Source organism: Alosa sapidissima, chromosome 23, assembly GCF_018492685.1.
Source record: "Alosa sapidissima isolate fAloSap1 chromosome 23, fAloSap1.pri, whole genome shotgun sequence".
Classification (NCBI taxonomy): domain Eukaryota; kingdom Metazoa; phylum Chordata; class Actinopteri; order Clupeiformes; family Clupeidae; genus Alosa; species Alosa sapidissima.
In genome coordinates this window covers 7,032,306-7,051,099 of record NC_055979.1, presented here as the reverse complement: position 1 = coordinate 7,051,099, position 18,794 = coordinate 7,032,306, and positions in this window count along the sequence as shown.

The window sequence follows — 18,794 nt, the reverse complement described above, 5'->3', positions numbered from 1 at the left end:
AGCACAGAAGTGTAATGATATTCAAGCATTAACTGTGGGACACTTAGGCACGGGCTACACTGGGTCTGCAAGTAAAGTGTTCCGTTCACGGAAAATAGTTTCAGAAGACTGGCTGAACTTAAGCGACACTATCAATTCTGGTGTAGCCAGTTCCACTGATTACGGTGGAATTAGATTGTTGCAGCAGAAAGGAACACTTCAGTTACATGCCCGGTGTTGCCTCCTTGTTAGGTGCCAATCGGTCCAGACGTAGTGACCCCCCCCTGCTGAAGACTTCTACACAGCACAAAAGTACATAGTGGCTATTCTGCAGTAATATCTGTCAGGTCATTCAGAGTTCAGGTTAAGAAATAATGTACATTCTAAACTTTTATTCATCCTGTACAAGAGTACTGTCATCCCCTAGAGATGTTCAATTTGGACTCAAGGCTCTCTGTGACTGGGCAAAATGATCCATCTGCTACTTCCAAGAACCTGAAAAATCCAGCTTGAAAAGACCATTGCCAGAGTGGTATCACTGGAACTGCTCAGAGGAGCTTGGAATTAAAATTGCTCCATAATGTTAGTCATGATTCAATTAACTTATAGGCAAGTACTTTACATGTTATTTTTCTACAGAGCACCTCTCGAATTTGCTGGTAAGTGTACTGTTTAACTTCAAAACAACTTTCCTCTATTGGAAGTCTGACATGTTTGCGAAAAGCAAATCATGCATTGCATTTATGGAAATAATGAATTTTACTTATCTTAATTGTAGGCTGTCAACAAACAACACACAGCTGTCAGAAATACAAAGGAAGACATAAGGATGTATCTTAATGCTAGCCTGGGTGAACCCAGATGAACCTTTTAGCAAATTTGATTTTGCTTTGCAGGTCTGTTTGAGGGAAATATGTGTAGTATACAGTAGGCTACATTGCCAATATAACAAAGGGTCCAGCAAACCAATATTCACCTCGTAAGCTACACTAGCGCATAGCGTGATTCAGATGCAGGACTTTCTCTTTAAAGCCTATAGAGATGTTTGCCGTGACAGTAATTTTTTTGTTCTCCAGGATTGTTTAGCATTCAGTGGGGAATTTAAGAGATTCACGTCTCAGTCTGCTCTCTCTTACTGCTCTGGAGAATTCAGGCACTTAAAGGCACAATGTGTCTTTTTTGTGAACTTTTGAAGTGTAATGCAATCAAAAATCAACTATACATATCAATAGAATGTGAAGAAATAACACTACTGGCATTTTCTAATCGAAGAATATGCATAGCATTGCAGAGATCTCCTCCAGAATTAGCGTGCTAACCGACTAGCCCCGGGTCGTCCAGTCTTGCAATACCAGTTTACGTCTGAGGTGGCGACAGGGAGTAACATACCGGCCAAACCGTCTTCAGTGCAGCCGAGAAAGAGACAACGCAATTACGCACGCACACATTTTGATATTGGTGAATGTTCACTGGCTTGTGGTCTCGCTAACGAATGATGTTGGCAGCATAAGATACTAAAATTACAACTAATGCTAGCTCTACACGATTAGGATAACTTTCAGATACGTTAGAATACTATCCTCTATCTCCGGTAACGTTATAAGTTGCTTAGATTGTGTCGGGCGTGTTGCAAAATAGCATCACCATTTTCCTTTGAAGCTCTTCAAACATGTCTTTATCACAATATACCCATGTGTGTGTTTGTATCTGTTTTCACAGGATCAGAATTCCAGTCCAGTCCTCCCCTATGAAGGTGTAACGATTACATTGCTGTTGCCCAACAGGTAGGAAAATGTAATATCATCTAATTTCAGTAATGTGGCAAAATGCTTAGCTAATGCCCAGGTAGTAATTTGTTTCCTGCTGCAGAGGTTCCTAAAAAGTTGGTCAAGCAAACCCTGCTCCCCAGACAGATGCCAGTGTTGCTTCATCAGAGGTGTCACGTGATGTTGGTGTGACGTCGTCTGAGCTGTGTTATATGGAGTTTTCCATCCCACCTGATGTGGCAACACAAGAAAATCTGAAATCTGCCATTTCAGACCACTGTAAGAGGGAAAACCATCTTATGAATTGGGACGCAGCCAAGGTCATCAGAACGGAAAGCAACAAATTCCATCGATGGATCAAAGAGGCGGTTGAAATCAGGAAGCGGGCCCCAAAGACTGTGAACCGGGATGAAGGAGCCTACCAGCTATCCCACACCTGGGACACAGTCCTGCAGGGCCGCACCCGGCTGTATGAAAAACCACCAGACAGCAGAGGGCGCCCCCCCCCCCCCCCCTGGAGCACCCCAGGGGACACGGCCATCCCACCACATCAGGTGGGATGGAAAACTCCATATAACACAGCTCAGACGACGTCACACCAACATCACGTGACACCTCTGATGAAGGCTACAGAGGCAAGGTAGCCGAAACTTGTCAGGTACACAATTTTACCTTATTGGCTTGTACAGAGAAACAGTAAGAATTAGTAAAACAGTAAGCCTAATGAACCTCTTCAATATACTACGTAGAAGGTGTGTCAACAGGTTGAATTTCCTGCTGCAGATCACCTCTTCATTTCCTGTGGCTCATCAACATGAAGCCTGACTCGTTAGCCCAACTTCTTGCTGTTGAAGACTCCTAAGGACTATCCATGTGCCCAGCTGCTTCCCTCCTGCCTCATATAGTCCAAACGTTACATTTCTATTCATGTTGTTGCACTTGGTAGATGTAAAGTTTATTTTTGTCTTGTAGTTTTATAATAAATACCAAGAATCAGGATTGGTGAAACATTGGTTGTGCCTGAAAGTGTTCTTTGATCAAGATTGGTATACTAACATCATGTTTTTCTCTCCTGTTCCTGACTTCTTAGAATCTATTTGTTGTTAAAGAGTTGTTTAAACTAATGTAATTTCAAGTGGTAGCTTTGGCTCTTGACATTTGTGCCCATAGTTTTAAATATGAACTCATAGCCTAAAGGTGCAAAGGAAAAGATGAACATACCATTTTAGTCATAATTCAGGTATTCTTTATGTTACATGAAATGTAGCCACTGTTCTCTTAGAATGGGAAGTTTTATTGTTAGTTGTAGAGGATGATTGTGTAAGGAATAACGTTCTGTAAGGCGGTCATTATCGTGGCATATCTCCCGACAGTGATGCAGCGATGGCCGTGGCCTGCCGAGTTTCACTTTCCTTGACATTCTCTGGTTATACTTAGCAACGGTCCGGTATTAAAAATTATCAGACCGTAGGACGTTGGGAAGTCCCATCGGAGTGAATGGAGCATTCTACAGCATTATAAAGAGCCGTGTAATAAATGGTAATAATAATGACCTCTAATAGTAAACAGAACGATTGGCTGTAACCACTGACTACATGGAGCATTTTAGTTACTGGCTACGTAGCAAGAACAGTGTTGCTGCCACTCTCACGGTGACTGTTCTCCAAACGCCTCTGCTGGTCAGCGCGCTCTCTGGCTGCTCTGACAGCTCGAGCCGTCCCTGTACTGTTCTCTCCAGGTCTGGGACTGACACTAGACACCCAGGCCTTTTCTTCTTTGCCTGGCCCTTACGTTTGCCCACTCTTGTCTGACTCGATGCAGGGGGGATGTAATCTTCGTCGTCTCTCTCCATCCGAAAAAAATACCTTATTACTATTTTCAGTTTTATCCATCCATCCATCGCTAGCCTAATACACGCAGGCTAGGCCTAGCCTTTGCTAAGACTCGCTTGCCAAATGCCGCTAGCAAATGTGTATTTATTTCTCAAATGTCTCATTACCAGCAATACCAGTGTGAAAAGCAAAACGTTAATAAAAACTGTTATATGTAGTTATCGGGTAAGGGTGAGCCGCTTGAAGAAGACATTTTCCGGATTTAGGAGTTTTTTTTTCTAGGCGGCGACCATAGACACAGAGACATTCTCTGATAAGACACTATAGATGAGCGGTTCGCGGTTACAGCCACGGACTCCGCAGTTAAACCGCGGATCGGGCGGATGACATGAAGAAATATAATATTTTAATAAAATTTGGGCGGGTGGCGGTTGAACCAATCAAATGAAAAAAATATAGTCTATACATTTTTAAATTGTGTTACCTACATCCGAAAAAAAAAACGAGCACACTTTGACATAGTCACATTTTCCTCAGGCAGTAATTTGGCCTAGTTGCTTCTATGCATGCTGCTTTGTTTAGGCCTAGGCTACTATCAGAGATGGTGTTGCGGAATTGGTGTAGGCTATTCCGATGTTTCACTGAGCAACCCCTCTCACGCACACGCACACACACCAGTGTTTCCCACAGAATTGGATTCAATTTGTGGCGGTAGCTGACTTTGGGGGGGGGGGGGGGGGGGGGGTAAGATCGTCTTGGTAGTGTATACACCAATCCGCCGCGAACTTTATGGGCGCTGCCATCTTGCCTGCCGCCATTACTGCGTGCCTGCGGAGTGTGACTGTGTGACACTAAGCCGGTGCCTTCTAATGGCTTTTCAATGAAAGCATCCTGTCAGAGAATATCAAATAGGAGATCCTGCTCATGAAAAAATGTCAGCTGAAAGGGAACATTGGGTAGATGATGTCAGGCAGTGGCCAAAACTTACCGATTAAGGTAATTTATTGACAACATAATGTATTAAGACGTGTATTAATTCTATCATTAGCAGCTGTGTTGCTAATATGTTCACAAGCTTCAGAAGTTGCAAATAACTATTAGTCACGACCACTTGTAGCAGTAAAATACATGTTCTTACAGGTATTCAGGATTATTTTATTAATCGTATGTATTTCATCCACTTTTAACGCACATCTTGGTCCTCCACTCGACAAGGAACTCTGTGTAATCCGTAAGCCTGTAAACATGGGCACTCAATGTGCAACAAAGGTTTGTGAATTTCACAAACGGTTTAATTCTAGGTCTGTATATTCCTACTGTTGTTAAAACAGCCGACCACACAACACGCTTTTCCCGGCATCACAGTGTTTATACCGGATCTGGTTTGCATATTTAATACGTTTCATACACGTGTTTCAACACTGCATTTCGGTCGTTGCTTTTACCTTACCATTACCTTACGCATGTCAGTTATGTATCCACCAGCTGCCTGCCTGCAGCCTACTTCCAAAACTCCAAAGCTGCTTGCTGTCAGATTTGGTTCCGAAGGCACAAGTTCAGTGTATCAACAACACTCAATAACAGTTTATGTGATGTGTTAATCAATTAAATTCCCAACAATTTCACAACAGCTAGTTCTGGAGTAGGCCATTCAACTAGCCTGCTTGCTTACGACGAGACTCAGGCTGCGCAGTCGGCACCCGCTTCCTTATTTGGGTTTTGGGTTGCCAGGTTTAAGCCTATGACAAAACGGTTGAAATTGAAACTAAGTGATCGTGTATGTGTAGGGTGTATTTCATACACAATCTGGCAACCTGAATGGATCAATGATTTTAAAATGAAGTTTGATGGCCATGCAAATTACGGGAGTTTTCCGGGAGAAATAACAAAACGGGAGGGTGCTGGGAGATGACCTTGAAATACGGGAGAAACCCGGGAAAAACGGGAGTGTTGACAGGTATGACATCCACAACGGAAAAAAAGAAGGTAAGAAAAATAGTCGGAAAACATAGATGTGTAAGGCAAGCAAGCAAGTTTGCCGGTTGCTACTAAAATGTGAACATGCACGTTGCACTGTTGTGCGGTGGACTTTCCGAATGAATAGTCGGCCTGTCTTTAATATCGAGGCGCCATAGTTTGTCTGATCGGCCTGCTGGTATAAATTAATTTCGCTGTCTGTCTGAAAAAGACGCACTCTCTTCCCATGCAGTCAAAATGAATGGGAGTCTTCAGAGCAGGCTTGTCATAGTGTCACCCTGACATGCGTAAAGTAGACTATAATGTGAATGACTTGTTATTTTATTAAGGATTTCTTTCTTTTTGCAAAAAATAAAGTACAATAGGCATTAATTAGTAGGCTAAATAGCAGCATGTTGAAATGATGTGCCAAATTGCGTTTTTTATTACAATGATAAAATTGTAGGCTACAGCCGATGTGCGTTTTATTTGGAGACTGTTTTGCGAGACAGAGACCGAGTTTGCTGCTGATATTCTGGGGATAGGCTACAACATAGCCAATGTAGGACTTTAGCCTTTTAATACATTTGCTGCATTGGATCAGTCTTTCTAGAACAGGCAAGAGCTTTCTAGCCTCACGTCAGCAGCGCCGCATCACCCATATACATTAAAACAACCAGCAAATGGCGGGCGGGTGCGGTTTTGAAAATTGGTCAAAAAACGTTGATGTGGATGGATGATAAGTTTTGCTATGCAGTTACGGTTGAAATAATAGCCCATCCGCGCATCTCTAATAGACACATAGGGATAGACAGTAGCGAAAACGGAGACGGGGGAGGAGAGGAGGGCATGGGCAATGTGCGTTTCGTCGTTTCTACCACTAGCAAATCATTGTGACAAATCATTGTTTTCCTACATGCTGCCCCCAACTGGATTGGCGTGTGGAGTGTGAATTAAACAGCGCTCCCGTAGCACAATGGACTGGACGTCGCTGGGCAAAGCACTTGAAGCTTTGTGCCAGCGTCGCAGGTTCTAATCCTGCTTCATGACGTGACCACCACTGTCACACCGACTCCCGTTAATTTTACCGGTGTCCGGTAGCCTAGTCAGTGCAATCGCGAGGGTGTGCGTACGGGCGGGCACGCTCGCGATCTCTTAAGAAGCCAATTGTGCGACTGTTTCTAACTGTTTGCTGTCTGTCTGTTGTGCTCTTTACTGAGGGCACTCATATTAAATAAAACGGATTGTGCCTTTAAATGTAAAGTTCCTATTTCTCAACACCCCACAAACATCCTCCACACGTTCGTCACAAAATCGATTTAAGTCAGGGAAATGAATAGCTCCAACGTCCCACTAGAAAAATTATGATGTTTCATAGTAGTGTGGTGAGGAGAGAAAAAAGAACATTTCAAGGCTGCTTGTTAAAGGAAGAAGCCTTGCATTATGATTGCACTCATAATATGTGTGACCACGTCCAACAGCCCACTCTCCCAGGGCACTATCTTAAATTGATACATCAGAAAAGTATAGAGATCTTGGAGGTGCTCACAAGGAAACTTTAATTGCGAGGGGGGAAAAAAATAACCTTGGGCAGTCAATCAACTGGAAGGAACAGTATAGCCACCGAGCAGAAGAGACTCTTGTCTGATTCACATTCAGGGGACACTGTGGCCGCCCCACAGATATGAGAAAATTCACTTTAGCGTGGAGAACTGATAACTGTAAATCCTACAAGCTCCAGGCTCTCCTACAAGGGTCAGTGAAGTAAAGCAGCCATAGGGTCTGCAGGGTGCAGGCGGCAGGCAGTGTACTGGCTGCTTACTCTGAACAGAGGGATTTGTTTGCTGGAAATAACGCAAAATGTCTTGTGTAACACTTTTAATTTCTCTTTTCCATGGGGGAATAGTCCCTTTAACATTTCCATGGGGGAATAGCCCCTTTAAAGGAATACTCTAATCTGTCCATAATGCAGGTGTAAGGCTTTGTATACTTATGAAATGCTTCTGTCAGAATGACACAACACACAGTATCATGACAATATGAATATGAAGCAGATGCTGGGGGTAAACCCAGTACTGATTACTAGGGCCCCAAGGGGAGGGAGGGCCCTTGAATAGTCTGGAATATATTTTATTATATTTATTATGGGGACCCATCAGAACTGCCTGCATAGGGTCCAGGATCTTGTGCTACGTCCCTGAGCAGATGCAAGAAACCAGTCAGGTAATAGGAAGGAAACACAGCTTACTGCCAGACCATGCTCACTTTAAATATGTCACTGAGCAGCAGTTCGGAAATAAGATTAAGACAAAGATGGCCTTTCCTGAGAACTATGCTTGCTCTGACTTGGCTATTTGAATTGTGTAAAAACATCCAGTTTAAAATGCTGGTGGTGATTATGCCCAGACACCCTAGAGGCCATTTTTGTTGTTTTTATATGCGCTTCAATACTTGGTTGGAGGGCAGAACAACTTTAAGCCGTACCAAAATGCAAGCCTCTGAGACAGTTATATTAAAAGATTATCACCTAGTGCGAAAGCCTGCGAGGCATTGCTAAATACAAAAAAGAAACAGAGAAACAAATGCTTTTACCAAGGCTCTGGATTCCTGCAACATCTTTATTTGATTAAATAGGTTTCGGGTTATTTATCTGTCTCACTCAAGGCAATATTGAATCCATTTAAGCTCATATGTTATTCGTCCAAATGTACAAAACATGAAACTTTACTGCTCGAATGTTACTACAACATATATTCAATAATATTAATTCTTTAGTGAACATTAATACATCATTTGACCACACATTTTTATTAATTTATTTGCCCCTGCACCAATGACATGCATCTTGTTTTTTGTGTGTTTCGTTTCGTTTCTGCCTCATTCAAGTAATTCAGCAAATGTACCTCTCTATTCTGCTCATGATTAAAAAACAATACTGTAATCAGTGATATCAGGAAAGGGAGGAAGACTATATTTTAAAGTGAATAGTACTGGTTGTTGATTATGATTGGCTCAATCATGTTCATTGCCATTGTAAAACACACAAGCATGACTTCCCTTTGTGATGTACCTACAGTGACGACGCCTTATAGCTGTTCAAAAATCACTACAATTTGCTTAATTCTACACTCTGGCTCTATATTCTACTTTAAATTGCATCGTAATGTTTGATTATTAAAACCAAATCTATTCAGCATGAGGATAGTAATAAAGTCAAACAATTAATTTACTTAGTGGTAGAGGTGGGTCATTCTTTTCTCTCTCTGTGGTTCATATCTTCCAGCATTTCTCCAGCTTCTCTGATTCTTACCCTGGGGGATTAATTGCTGCTGACCCTAATTCTGAAAGCCTTGCAGGGTTGTTGAGATGGATCATCACCTCATGATGAAGCTCTCTTTTCGCACTGTCAAGCTGTCACACCTCTTCAGCAACACCACATCTAAAAGGAAGCCTCAGGAACTCGGTAGCCATCTACACAACTGCACTGATTAGAAGATCTTTCCTTATGTTTGCCTATCACAAGACACAATAATCATAGTCCTATACATATTATGTCATCACTGTGTCTAGCCATTAGCTTACGTCTCCATTATCAGAGCTGACTGAATTTCACCAAATATGACATAGTTTTCCATGTGCAGAAGTGTTTACTTTTCATGTTGCTGGGAAGCCAAATGTGCATTGCATGAAATCACACTTATTCAAACTGTTTTTAATAGGAGCAACATGTCAAAGTAATGGATGTTGATGATGACAGCTAAATGAATTTAACATGAAGCTTTATGTAACATCTGTGTTAAACCATCTGTTCTTTTGAGTATACTCAGAACAAGTTGTGAAATTCCTTGTGAAAGTCTGCATGACCTGCAAACAAGGCTTAGTCCCTCTACCTCACATGTTTACTGTACGTTAAGCTCCATTCATTTGAAAGACACTGCTTGTTGCAATGCAAACTGTGACAAATATCTTGTCATGCAGGGAAAAGCCCTTTTCTTTAGTCAAGTAAAAGGATCCGGGGAGAATACTCAGAATCATAATTCTGACTCATAATGAGCTCATAATGAGTCTGCTATTGTGGTCCATCTATTAAATCCCTCCTCTCTCTTAAATGGTCCTCATGGAACATGTTGATTGGCTGACAATGTCCATGTTTGTTTCCATTTACAAAGTGAAGTGGGAAAGTGTATGAATACTGGAGCTAGAAGAGCACAAGGACCAATCATCTGAATGTGACTGAGACTTGGAGTAGATAAGATTTGCAGACAAACACACTTTTAATGGTGGAGTAAGTCTGAGTTTTAATGATGTAACATAGTGTATTATGTACTAAGATCAAGAATCTTTTCAATAAGTGCACCACAACATTGTATCGTATTGCACCATTCTGCTTTATAGAGCAGGCTACATGTTGCTTGGCAACAGAGAAAAGCTCAATGTGTAACCACAGTAGGCTATATACACTGCATGCATGTGTGTGATGAAATGGTCATTTTTTGCCACAGATAAAGAACATATCTACTGAGAGAATGTTATGGTTTTTTTAATGTTATGTTTTTAACACCAATGATATCACTAAGATTAAAAGCAGTCCAGTTAATGAGACCCCTTGAGTCGGCCCCCAAATATCTGTAACTGGCTGTACTGTGCTGCAGACCTGAGAAAAGTAGATGGGCTGTGCTGTTTCTGACGTGGCCTTGAAACAGTAGCAATACCCATTATCCAATTTATAGTCACTACAGGTTATTGTTCTTTGAGGAGCAGGTGTTCTCAAAGTGGAGGAATGTTCACCTTGGGCAGCTTGCAAATCTGAGCCACTTTGCTTTCAAAGGACCACGAATAGAATGTTTTTGTTGTTTGCTTTGCATGTGAGTCTCAATAATCTTGTGGATTGTTGGATCCTGATTTGTAAACATTATGATTTGATTTTAGCACTCTGAATTATGTGCTATTTGCTATGCTCTTCTTAATTGCCTGTAGAATTGGGTCTAATTTTAGCCTGTAATTAGCACCATGGCCATGGACAGATCCTCCTGTTGCCCAAATCAGTGCAGATTCTACAGCCTCTATCAGGTATTGGGTAAATCAGCTATAAAAAAAATTCAACATTCATAAGAGTCACACCATACATATAGTCATAAACTTCAAGCTTAACCAGATCTTCTTAAGACATGGCGGTAATGCCGTTTCTAAGCATAATTAATCATTATTCATAACTTACCAAATGAATTTAATTGGTTACTTAGTGTTGTGAAAGTTACATATCAACTATGTTATTTTATGTGTGTAGTTAGTAAAGCTTATGGAAAGCATTATGGCTCTTTTCATGTTTATAAGCACCAATAATGTATTTGTCATGCGTTATTAGTGTCACGTTCTCCAAGTTGATGTGAGGAAAGGATATGTTTGTTGTTATAAGAGTCCGTGCACATATGTGTTTCTGAGCCCTGATCTGAAATATTGTCATTATGAGACTGCTTTATGGTGGTACAAACTTCTACTTGTGGTTATATGGTGACAGACAGGACTCCATCTCAACAGAAAAAATCAGCCTGCAGACTGCAGCCCTCTGTCCTCTATCTCTACTGTCACTAGGGATTTGTTCCCAACTCTAAAGTCTGTCAAACACTGTGATGCCATCCTCTCCCAGTGAGTCAACATCAACAGAGAAGCACAATACCTAGAGGGCCTGGATTTCTGTTGGCTAGCTGGGGAAAGGGTTATTGAGCACTGTGACCTCCATCTAGTCACCAAAGCAGCAGTCAACTGAACAATTCACTTTTCAACTGCGGCTGCAAAACACACACAGCCTACTGTAGCCATGTTGGAGAAGCCATCCATCTGTATTAAACACCTATAGCAAATTCTGGGGCAAGAATGACTGCTACATTCACATATAAAAATAGTTGACTATAGACATGTAAAAGTGGGATCCAATGGGAATCGAAACGGCTGGGGCACATCAGTGGACTGCCATGGAAACAGCTTCAAAGGAGAGATGTTACATCATCACCAGGGCCAACGCAAGCTCTGCTGGTGAAACATAAAAAGCAACTCAAGCACCTGTTGGAGATAACCATGAAAAAACAATGCACAGAATGGATAGAGGCTGCTCTGAAGGCCCTATAAAGATTATTCGATCTAAAGTAGGCACTGCAGGGACACCCTGTCTTATCTGATGAGTCAGTCAGTCCCACTTTTCTTGAAGTGCCCTTGAGCCACAAGATGTTGCCAGAATAGTTTGCCATTATCTTTGCTGAGGGCTATATTTTATTAGGCCTATAAGGGTACAAGCAGAGAAAGGAACATGTGGTTTAGTTTGTAGGCCTACTGCATCAAAATCTAAGCCTATTTCCTCACTTTCTTATTCAGCTTCTTTCTTATCTTCAAACGTGTTCTTAAGTGACACAGCGAAAAAGTATTGGTGCAACAATCTAATCTTAAATAATTACAATTATTTATGTCTGTGTGTGGTATACAGTATAAAGTACTTGGGATGCTTACATGCAGATGTCAAAGTGTTTCTATTTTCGTATTGATGTGAATTAATGTGTAGATCCAAAGTTTAAACGGTAGGCCTATAGCTGTGACGTGCAGTCACCTGACATCACCATCAAATCAGAGGATATTTCAGAACTATTAACGTGGACAGCTCCCCTTAAGAGCATCTTAAGAGCAGTGCACGCGCGTTCACGCTACGAGCAGAGCATGTTCGGGAAACAGTCAGAAAAACCAAACGAACGATCGTAAGATGAATCGCAGAAAACCCTCTTAAGAGCGTGTCTCCGTCGTTATCGGGAAACTGGGCCCTGGGCTATTCATATGTGACATCACACTCTGTTGTCTGCCACTCATTGCTTGTCGCTGGTTATGCTTTGCATGTGTGGCATTCTGAGACATTCTTTAATTTGGGACCATTATCGCTCGTTTCAATTTAAGACCTTGCAGTTGGAAATGTCGTTTGCTTATTCAAAGTTTAAAGACAGTCCAAAGTAGCCTGGGTCCAGTTCCCCGAAAGCATCTTAAGCCTAAGAGCATCATAAAGTCCCTCTTATGAACGTCTTAAGATTTGCCGACTGTTTCGCGAAACCATCGTAGCTTAAAAGCGTCGTGAAAACACTCGTAGATCTACGAGTGCTCCAGAGTACTCGTTACCAGCTAAGAGCGTCTTAACAGTACTTCTCACTGAGGTCACCAACAGGACATACAGAGGAATTACAACTTAGAATACATAATCCAACTTGCGTTCCCATTCTTTATTGTGTTTACCTGTGATGAATCAGATTTTAGCGTGCAAAATAGCCTACATTTAATGGTCATAATAATGTGATGAAAAGCGGACAAAAATGCAATCAAGTTATGAAACGAGACGTTGCCAGAATAGTTTGACATTATCTTTGCTAAGTGAATATTTTATTAGGCCTATGAGGTAAAAAGCAGAGAAAGCAACATGTGGTTTAGTCTGTAGCCTACTGCATCAAAATCTAAGCCTATTTCCTCTCTTTCTTACTCGACTTCTTTCTTATCTTCAAACGTGTTCTTAAGTGACACCGCGAAAAATTATTGCATGGTGCAACAATCTAATCTTAAAATAGTTACAATTATTTATGTCTCTGTGTGGTATATAACCTGCTTGGGATGCTTACATGCAGATGTCAAAGTGTTTCTATTTTCGTATTGATGTGAATTAATGTGTAGATCCGAAGTTTAAATGGTAGGCCTATAGCTGTGACGTGCAGTCACCTGACATCACCGTCAAATCAGAGGATATTTCAGAACTATTAACGTGGACAGCTCCCCGAGCATGTTCGGGAAACAGTCGGAGAAACCAAACGAACGATCGTAAGATGAATCGTAGAAAACCCTCGTAAGAGCGTGTCTCCGTCGTTATCGGGAAACTGGGCCCTGGCTATTGGAAGTGTCCGATTATAGCACATCATTTTTTACGTCATTTTGAAGAGCCACTGCATACTTGTGTGTCTTGGCGTGTTGTTGCAAAATCCGCGGAGTTCACTCTATTGTTGAGGTCAGACATGTTAAGTTTTTACCCGTGTAACCTACACTGATCCAGCTCTGCCAAAGCCCTGCTTCTATCCTCACTGGTAGCTTACAGTACAGTGGTGTGTTGGAGGGGGAGTGGCTAGCGGCAAAAGCCAAAGTGTGCTTCTTTTACCGATATATTTATCGATATATTTTGCATTACTTATTCAAACAACGTCAATTTGGCACTGCACTTACTCATGCCCCTAGCAAGACACCTGCCAAGTTTGAAATCAGTCTGACAAACGGGCAGCGAAATATGCGTACCACAGACAGACACACAGACGCTTCTTGCTTTATAGATAAGATTGCTCAGCAGAAAATCTGTTTGCACTGCCAGTAAGGTGTTTGCACTGCCAGTAAGACACACTTTTTGATAACTTCAGCACTTTTCTTAATTAAACCACATTGTGGCACCAGATCAGCTGATTTCTTAGACCTTGATGGCAAAAATGTCTTATATTTTGTATATCCTTTTGAATTTGAATGAGTTCAAACTGCCAAGTCATGCTGACATAAACTCTAATCCAACATCATCAAATCTCTTTTGTCATAATGCTGTTCTGGCCTAACATCCACTTTACAGCCGGAACAGATTCACATCTTATGCAATGCCACTTGACTTACTAAATCATCATAATGTGTGAACTAGGCCTATATATTTATTGACATTCAGTGTTGCTAATATTGTTTTATCTAGTATAAGAAGCCCAAACATTAGTGAGTTATAGACAAAGTTGGCTAAGTGAGAAGTATTTCTGTGTTGTGAAGGGAAGAAGTTCATCTATCTGATCCAAAAACAGAGCGGTGATTCAAGGTAGTAATTATCTAATCAGACAATATTAAGTGTGCCAATGTAGGAAACACGTTAACTGAAAACGAACACCCATTGATCAGCACCACTGCGCCATCTTGAGCCATCCCTGTTCCTGATTAGTTGGACATTGATCCCTGGTAACAATTTCACGCTCGCAGCGTCCTAATCGATCTGACTTGGAGATGGAGCTCAGGGATGGCTTCTTCATTCTGTAGATTATGACCCGTTAATTCGTCACTGTCACTGACACTCTCTCTGTCTCCCTCCCACCCCTCTTTCACTCTCTCTGTTACAGTAAAAGGTGCTGTCTTGTTGTCAATGTGTGCACTGTGTTAAAGGTAATCTGAACGAGTTGACATTTGTGAAGGGGTATATTGAACGCATCATATATCATTTTTGCCAGAATTGCAGACATCATCTTTAAGGGTTTTCACTTTTCACTTATGTTTTTATCGGGGAATAATTAGAGAGAGGGGAATTATCTACATTTCTACTTAAAAGTCAAACAAATGGGTGGGTAAATGGACAGAGAAATGGGAGGGTGGGGGGGTGGGTGAAAGAGCCTTTGGATGGAGGGAATATGTGCAAAAAAACAGCTTTTGTTTTCAGTACATTTGAATATTATGAATGAAGGCTTGCAACAACCATAAGCCTATGCTATTAGGTTTTTTGCCATTTCTGGAGTACAACAACAAAAAAGAGTAATACTACTGTCAAACTGTCAAAACCAGGTTGTGTAAAATTGGAATGCCATTATGTGGAGAATTATATGGAGTAAGTGTCGATAGCATAATTAAAAAAAAAATGTTCAGACCACAAGGTTTTTGTTATTCTCTGAAAAGGTTTTGTCATTCTCTCAAAAGGCTTTGTTATTTTCTGTTACTGACAGCAGAGAAAGTATATTGATTTCAGAAGTAATGACAATGGAAAACCTGCATATGGAGTAGCATGATAAATAACACAGATTCACTGTCAAATGAAATCAGTCTCATCCTTTTACCCCATTCCAAAACTAAATATTTTAGTGGAAAATTATGTGTGTAAGACGTCACTTTTCACGACCAATGAGGGAACTGAGAGTGGTCGGAAATTGTGAAGCCTTCCGCGCTGATGGAAATATAACATTTGATTATAGAACTCCTGTTAACTTAATAAATTCTTACTCCGCTTAATATGGAAAAATTTCAGTTCAATATAATATGAAGAACCATAGTAGGTTGGTATACCCACAATATACTGTTAATGAGAATGCCTACTTGTTTTCTTACAACCCCGCAAATCTAGGAATAATGCTGTAGGTCCTATTCTCCTCCACAGCCAGTTAAATCGGGCGGTTCCTAAACACAATCCTGTTACTAGTCTGGGAGTAGGTCAGAGGCTATATGCTGACTCGGACTGCTATACTCACGTGTTAGACAGTCAAGCAAATTCCTATAGGCCTACTACAGAGGGTTCAGGCTGTGCAAGGTTTTCTCGACCAATCTAGACCATCACTGGCTAAGTGCCCACCGCTGCATAATATAATAGTCAGTTCGTCTATAGCATGCCACTTCCAGCGATTATTTTCTATGGCAGCAATAACTAATCCTAGCCATCCATTGTGCTAGCACCGTTACCTAGATGGCTCTCCCGGTCAATAAGTACATAGTAGGCTATGCGGATCAGAGCATAACAATTTATAGGTCAGGTATAAGCTACTCATCCAATACATTTCTATCTAAATGAATTATATGAAAGTTACGAAAACAGGTTAAAGGAATATTTAAATCATACAAAACAATCAGAGAATGAACATACCCAGCTCAGAGGATGATGGCTACACACCTGGGGTGTGGGAGTTCTGGAGGCTCCCAGGAAGCAATAGCAATAGGCCGACACTTTGTAGTTGATCAAGAGTCCGATTGAAAAGATTACCATCAGCCTGGTAGTTAGGATTCTTACATGTGACATGTTATTTCCCAAGTTGTGCCACATAAGACACCCTTAGGTAGCTGTCATATGGCAAAACCTGATTTATTCAATAGTTAGGTCCGATCAAACTGTTTATTCATTTCTGACTGGACGAGAGGCATTCCTTGAGTCATGATGACTGGCAATATCTCGAGTCATCTCCACTCAGACACTTTACTGCTGGAAATTACGCTGCATCTTGGCCTTCAATAGTCCGACCTCAGCATTCCAATTCCTTTTCACACAGAGATCCCGCTAAATCTGCGGGAAGAGGAGACGTCTTTTTGCCGTCTTTTTGTGTCTGAAAGCGAGGTGAAAATTTGCCGGCCTGCTGATCTGTTCACATGATGCGGCATTTTGGGGAGCAAGGAGGCAGGATCAGCTATAGTGACGTGCAACAGGGGGCGTGTAGAGTGATAGTCTTAGGCCTTATTATGTGTGCGTGGGGCTTCAGATACAGCAGGTGTGTGATTTCAAAAACCATGGCGGGAGAACCGACTGCACTTTGGTTAGCTTGCATTTGCTTTGCTGTGTTAGATTCTTGCGATAGATGTCTTCAGACAATAAAAAGTAATTTGGAAGGGAAATTGAAGAGAAGAGTTGCCCTTGCGTTCGCCCTGATTCCCCTTTGAAAATCAGAGGTTCACACTGTGGCCTTGGTCAGTGGCGCCGCCAGCCGTAATCCTGTACGCACTGTGCGTACAATTTATTAATGAAATCATTCAATATTACAACAATAAAAAATAGCTTGTGTATTGTCTTAATTGAAACATGCTTCGCGCACAAATGATAGCATAGGGCAAAGAGAATGGACATCTCAACATAAGGATACATTAGAAGAAGATGATTGGTGTAAACTTTGTCACACGACGTGATAAGCAGTTCTGGCGCTTAAAAACGCAACGTTCCATTCAGTCATAAATCATTTAAACGTAGGCGTAGTGCTCGTCATGAAAAGAAAACAGCAGCTTAATATTTTTCAGATGTTTAACAGTAGGCCTAGGCGCACTGTTAGCAGTTATGCCGAAGGCAGTGAGATTATCAGGCATTGCATCCTGTCACTCTGTTTGGAACATCGCAGTTCGGGTTGATAAGATTCAGTTAATGCGAGTATGGATCGTCTCAAAGTTTGGGACAACCAAACAGCAGTGTAGGCAAAGCAAATCCTAATTGTTAGGTTACCATAGCTGTCTTTTCTCTAGGCCTGGGCCTATCGTTAATCGCAACATAAGCACATTGGTTTCTTTTTTCTTTTCTTTCTTGTTCGCGTGTTGGGTAGTGAAGTGATAATGCATTTAAAGCAGTAGCCTACATCATGTGAGCCAGAGCCGATATGGCCGAGCTGCTGCTCTGTAGGTATTCTGTCCCACCCAAATTTGCTGAACTACTTGCGAAGTAGCCTTAGGCTACTAGCCTATTATCACAGACATCACATGTATCACACGAAAAGCTTTTTCGATGTTAGTGGTTAGTTGTTGTGGTAAACGGTTTGCGAGAAAACTTTAATTTAATCATAACTTAGCAACTTTAATTTAATCATATTTTTTGCGCCCGTCTCCCTACCCATTCATCTTGGTGGAATACTTCGCAAACTTTACCTCAACACATGACAAACATATATCAGAATAAACAGCAGACCTTACCGAACACAAAGGTGTAAAGCATGCCCCTGGGCCCACTTCCCCGAAAGCATCTTAAGCCTAAGAGCGTCGTAAAGTCCCTCTTACGAACGTCTTAAGATTTGCCGACTGTTTCCCGAAACCATCGTATCTTAAGAGCATCGTGAAAACACTCGTAGATCTACGAGTGCTCCAGAGTACTCGTTACCGGCTAAGAGCGTTTTAACAGTACTTCTCACTGAGGTCACCAACAGGACATACAGAGGAATTACAACTTAGAATACATAATCCAATTTACGTTCCCATTCTTTATTGTGTTTACCTGTGATGAATCAGATTTTAGCGTGCAAAATAGCCTACATTTAATGGTCATAATAATGTGATGAAAAGCGGACAAAAATGCAATCAAGTCATGAAACGAGACGTTGCCAGAATAGTTTGACATTATCTTTGCTAAGTGAATATTTTATTAGGCCTATGAGGTAAAAAGCAGAGAAAGCAACATGTGGTTTAGTCTGTAGCCTACTGCATCAAAATCTAAGCCTACACATTTCCTCTCTTACTTACTCGACTTCTTTCTTACCTTCAAACGTGTTCTTAAGTGGCACCGCGAAAAATTATTGCATGGTGCAACAATCTAATCTTAAAATAATTACAATTATTTATGTCTCTGTGTGGTATATAACCTACTTGGGATGCTTACATGCAGATGTCAAAGTGTTTCTATTTTCGTATTGATGTGAATTAATGTGTAGATCTGAAGATTAAGGGCCCGTCCACACGGAGACGCTTTTTAGGTTAAACGCAGAGGTTTTGCTTCGTCTTGGCCGAGCGTCCA